Below are 6029 nucleotides of genomic sequence, written 5' to 3'. Positions count from 1 at the left end.
ACGAGGCAAGTCCCTTCTGCCTATAGCTTGTAAAATCAAAAGCAAGTTAGTTACTTCCAAGATACAATGGGGTTACAGGCATTGGGTAAATGATTCCATTCCAAATGGGAGACAGTGGTTAAAACAAAGGGACCACAGACCCCATGCAAGTCTGAAATCCAAAAGGGCAGTCATTAAATCTTAAAGCTTTGAAATTATTTCCTTTGACTCCATGTCTTACATCCAGGGCACGCTGATGCAACAGGTAGGCTCCCAAGCCCTTGGGAAGCTCTGCCCTTGCAGTAATGCAGGGTATAGCCCCTTTGGCTGGTTTCACAGGCTGGTGTTGAGTGCCTATGGCTTTTCTAGGCTCATGGTGCAAGCTGTTTTTGGATCTTCCATTTGGGGGTTTGGAGGATGGTGGCCCTCTTCTCACAGCTCCACTAGGCAGTGCCCTAGTGGGGACTCTGTGTGGGGGCTGCAATCCCACATTTCCCTTCTCCACTGCCCTAGCAGAGGTTCTCTATGAGGGCTCCACCCCTGCAGCAGACTTTTGCCTGGGCATCCCGGCATTTTCATACATCCTCTGAAATTCAGGCAGAGGTTCCCAAAGCTCAACTACTGTCTTTTGCTCATTTGCAAACCCAACACCATGCGGAGGCCATCAAGGTATGGGCTTGCACCCTCTGAAGCAAGGGCCTGAGCTGTACATTGGCCCCTTTTAGCCACAGCTAGAGCTGAGCAGCCAGGATGCAGGACACCATGTCCTAAGGATGCAAGGAGTAGTGGGGCCTAGGGCCAAGCCCATGAAATAATTTTTCCCTCCTAGCCCTCCAGGCTGTGATGGAAGGGGCTGTTGCCAAGATCTCTGACATGCCCTGGAGTCATTTTCCCTGTTGTCCTGGTGATTAACATTCGGCTCCTTGTTACTTATGCAAATTTCTGCAGCCAGCTTTAATTCCTCCTCAGATAATGAGTTTTTCTTTTCTACCACATGGTCAGGCTGCAAATTTTCCAAACCTTTATGCTCTGCTCCCATTGTAATCATAAGTTCTAATTTCAAATCATCTCTCTCAAGTTCAAAGTTCCATAAGTCTTTAGGGCAAGGGGAAAATGCCACCAGTCTCTTTGCTAAAGCATAGCAAGAGTGACTTTTGCTCCAGTTCCCAATAAGTTCCTAATCTCCATCTGAGACCACCTCAGCCTGGACTTCATGGTCCATATCACTAACAGCATTTTGTTCAAAACTATTCAACAAGTCTTTAGGAAGTCCCAAACTTTCCAATATCTTCCTGTCTTCAGAGCCTTCCAAACTGTTCCAACTTCTGCCTGTTATTCAGTTCTAAAGTTGTTTCCACATTTTCAGGTTATCTTTATAGGAATACCCCACTCCTGGTACCAATTTTTTGTATTAGTCCATTCCCACACTGCTATAAAGATACAACCTGAGACTGGGTAATTTATAAAAAAAAGGGGTTTAATTGACTCACAGTTCTGTGTGGCTGGGGAGGTCTTAGGAAACTTACAATCATGGCAGAAGGTGAAGGGGAAGTCAGGCATGTCTTACATGGCAGCAGGAGGGCACAGGGGACACTGCCAAACACTTTTAAACCATCAGATCTCATAAGAACTCACTCACTATCATGAGAACAGCATGGGGAAACCACCCCCATGATCTGATCACTTCCCACTGGGTCCCTCCCTCCACGCATGGGGATTACAATTTGAGATAAGATTTGGGTGGGGACACAGAGCCAAATCATATCACTAACCAATGTTATTTCTATAAATCAGTGAGGATTCCTGTCAAACAACTTTGTACAAGCCCATTCCTTGTCCTCTTTGCCTTTAAAATCCTATTTGTTGTATCAAAGGCCAAAGGGAGAACTCACTCCCTAAGGCAATTTGGAAGTATATCCCAGTCTTCAATCTTGGCTCACATAAACTGTCTATATTAATTTTGCCTCAGTTTCTTTCTTTAGGTTGACACATCTGTTGTAAGTCAGCAGGATTCAGTGATCTTTCCACTCATGACCACTCAGCATTTCCTCTTGCACTTGGTGCTTGGCACCAGCATGAACCCATTGAGTTCCTCTAATTCCAGAGGATCATTGGGTGGAAAGGATGAGACTCCTGAATCTGGAACCTCCCTTTCTTTTCAGGTGAGGTCTAGATTTTATTTGGGCTGATCTTTCCAATCCTCCTTTTCTAGAATGAAGGTTCCATCTTTGTCTTGTGGACAAAAGATTAGGATTTCAGGGAAAACAAAAAGGTAAACTGCCTTTTCCACCTCTGCCTTAGGGCCTGGAGGTCTGGATGAAGGTACTGGAAGTTTTGCATAGATTTTTTTCCTTTACATGGCACTCTTTTAAAATTGAAGATGTTTCTTGTTCTTTAAAATATAGACTTGGATATTCATTTATGACAAATTCCTTAGTTTTAAACTGAAAGGTGAATAAAGATGAGTTCTTTTGCCCTGGCGTTAAGGAATTTGAAAAAAAAATTGTTTTAGAGAGCTCTCCTTTAACTCCCCAGAAAAACCCTTTAAATTCCCAACCTGCCTGCAGGCTTTTCCTAGTCTGTTGGAGATGTAAATCTTGCCATGTCATTGAAATATTAACATCCGGAGAATAAGCTAAGCAATGTTCCAGCTGACATCAGATTTGAAACAGAGTTCAAGTTCTTAAAATCCAACAGGAAATTCCTTTTCCTAAAGGGTATCTTTAGTTTGGGAGAGAAATATATAAAAATTAATTTGTTTTAATTTACTTGTATGAATCTTGACCTTTCAAGGCATATGTTTGTAATCCTTTCCACTGAAGGAAACTAAAATATTTCTTCCTAAAATACTGAGGATTGTTGGGCTGAAAAGAGTTAAAATGCTGGGAGAAACATTATTTCTTACTCTGCTTGTCTGATGGCAGAATAGCAATTTACAAAGAGAAAGGGTTTCCTGCCTGCTATTCCCACATAAAGATGGACTCCTTTACAATGCTTGCTCATTAGCTAGGAGACAGCAATGCCAGGGAATTTAGGCGCAGACTTAACTCTTCCCACAAATGTACCATCCTATATTTCCCTGCCTTTTGGCACTACCCCACAGGCACCATTTCCCCCCTACTTTACCAACTCTCTCTGTAAATATTCCAACTGGACTTTGTGTGTAGATGGTTACCTGAGAAGCTGAGACCCCAAAGAGTATAGTCAGGCAGTTGTGGGTTGTACCTCACTTGCAGCTAGTGAAACTTTCTTTTCTTTGAGCTGTCTTTGGGGTGGTTCTGGATCTTTTGAGGATTGCATTGCACATCTTTGGAGATGCCTGGTGAGTCCTTAATTAAGTCATAACCTCAGTTAAGGCATATTGGTTTGGATGACTCACTTGAAAAGGTATCTTTGGTTTAAAAAGGAGAAAAAAAGAAGTAGGAATAAGGCTGTTTGTTCTGGCTGAAATCTGATAAGAGTTTTGAAAAATTTTTTAAAGAGCTTTATAGCCAAAAGATGATTTAGGCTGGTGCAGTGGCTCATGCCTATAATCCCAGCACTTTGGGAAGCTGAGGCTGGAGGATCACTTGAGGCCAGAAGTTTGAGATCAGCCTGGGCAACATAGTGAGACACCATCTCTAAAAAAATTTTTTTTAATTAGGTGGTTGTGGTGGTGCATGCCTGTAGTCCCAGCTGCTTGGGAGGCTGAGGTAAGAGGATTGCTTGAGCCTGGGAAGTTGGGGCTGAGCCATGACCACAACACTGCACTCCAGCCTGGGTGACAGAATAAGACCCTGACTCAAAAAAAAGTTGACTTAATTAAAAGCTGGCATTTAGTAGATTTGTGTGTGTGTGTGTGTGTGTGTGTGTGTGTGTGTGTGTGTGTAGACCTCTGTTGTCTCTATAGAAGCTTATCAGTCAACTGAATTCATTTCTTCTTAAACCTTTAATTATAGGCACTCCTTTGTTCTGCTTCTCTTTTGATGACATAATTTTTGCCAATGATAATGTAAAACTTCCTTGACCTTTTGGAAATCTTGAATTCTCCCTCTATGAAATGTAAATTTGCTATCCTGTTTTCTCTAAAATTCAGTAAAAGCTTTGGACATAACTTGTTCCATTTACAGAGGTACAATTTAATCCAAGTGTTCTTTTAAATGAGTGAGTTTTACTTGTCTTATGGCAGAAATTATAAAATCTATACTATAAAATATTTATTTTGTATTTTTACTATACATATATGCATGTCTGTGTTTGTATATTGCCTACCTGGTACCAAATTGACTTGTAAATAAATGAGTACTCATAAATTAAGTAAATATGTGCAAAAACTTTTCAAGTTCACATGACTTTAGTAATCTTTGATAAATAAAGCTAGTTTTAAAATTGCTGATAAAATAAAACTTGAATGTCTTCAGAACAGTCAGTATTAAATACAATTCAGACATTTTGCCTGGGACTACTGGTCAGAAAGGTTTAGACTGTCTCTGATAGAAGTTTTCAGGTCATAAAACTGTTGTTTTCTGTGACATTTTTGATAGCTGTTTGGTTTATCTATGATCTTATGTGTTTAGTTTTGAGCCTTCAGATTGTAAGGTCTAGACAAGTGCCCATAGTGAGGTCTGGTGACTTAGGCCACCCCAGCTTTGGTACAGAGCCAAGCCCAGGATGTCCTCCCTGACTCGGCTGTGCCTTCTAGCCATGCTGGGAGGAATCAGATCCTCCAGGACTTGTCTTCACAGCCTTCTCTGTCCTGGGTTCTACACCTGGTACATAACAATTAAAATTGCTTACTTCCTAGGTTTTTCAGTAAGAATTAGGGTTACTAAGAGTTAACATTGTAATTAATATATGTGATTAAAACTACTAGATGTAAGAGAAACTATTCTGTATATAAAGCATAAAAGAAAAATAGGATGTGTTTTGGTAAAGAAAGTTTTCTAAAAAGATGTTAAAATGTTTAACAGATAAGTAAGTTTGCCTGGCTTAAAGGTGATGTAAAAGTTATTTAAATTAAAAAAGATAAACTAAACATATATAAAAAACTGGGGAAAAAGAAAATGGGAAAAATTGTAATAGGTTATAAAAGGCTTATGAAAATCTTATGCTGTGTGATCAAAGCTGATCAAGATTCGATGGATCTGTATATAAGGTTTTATTAAAATTAGATTTAATAATACATTGATACAAGGGTTACATTTGTTTTTTTCTTCTGAACAATATTTTCATATAGTATTAATAAGATATAGTAAAATATTTTTGTTCACCTTTTCAGTACATTGCAAAATTTTTAAAAGGAGAGGAGAATGGGAGAGATAATCTGATGCTGCCTTTATTAGGTCTTTTGATTGGAAAACTGAGTTGCTGCTCTATTGAGTAAAAGTTTTTGCTTTCTGAAATCTTTGAATTATCACTTTAGCTAAATAGATGACTATTATTTTAGAGTGACCTGTGATTTATTTTAATATCAAGTGTCTTAAACCTTTGATATTTGACATACCTCCCAAAAACAAAATTCAAATTCTAAAATTGAGTCTTTTTGACCTCAAACTAACTCTTGGACATTCAAAAAAATGGAGGGCTCTTGAAAATCCAAGAGGGACATATTAGGCTTATTGGGATGTTAAAGGGATGTTAAAATCATATGGGAAGTATTATCCAATAAGAAATGGTGTTTGACTTTCTTTGAATTATCTTTGTGTGGATGTTATTAATGTATGCTCTCCAAAATTGTATGAGGTTTTATAAAAATCGGATATGTCTTGATATATGCAGTAAATCACTTTTTATCCTCAAACCTTTTTGCAAATGCTAAAGCATTGTGTCTTCAAGGAAATTAATGGAAAGGACTATGACAAGTACTCTTGAATACAGGTTTCTGATAACTTTGGAGATTATACCATTGGATGAGGTAAAAACATTCAGAACTCTAATAAAAAACTGATGGGTTTATAAACATTGCTAACCCAATTTCAAACACAGCAAAAGTTAATTACATAGGACTGAATGACAGAAGACTGAAATAATTTGTTATGACTTCATTTTGTTTGAAATACTGCTGATTGTTT

This window comes from Pan paniscus, chromosome 1 (assembly GCF_029289425.2).
Source record: "Pan paniscus chromosome 1, NHGRI_mPanPan1-v2.0_pri, whole genome shotgun sequence".
In the NCBI taxonomy this organism is placed as follows: Eukaryota; Metazoa; Chordata; class Mammalia; order Primates; family Hominidae; genus Pan; species Pan paniscus.
This window is presented reverse-complemented; position numbering follows the sequence as displayed.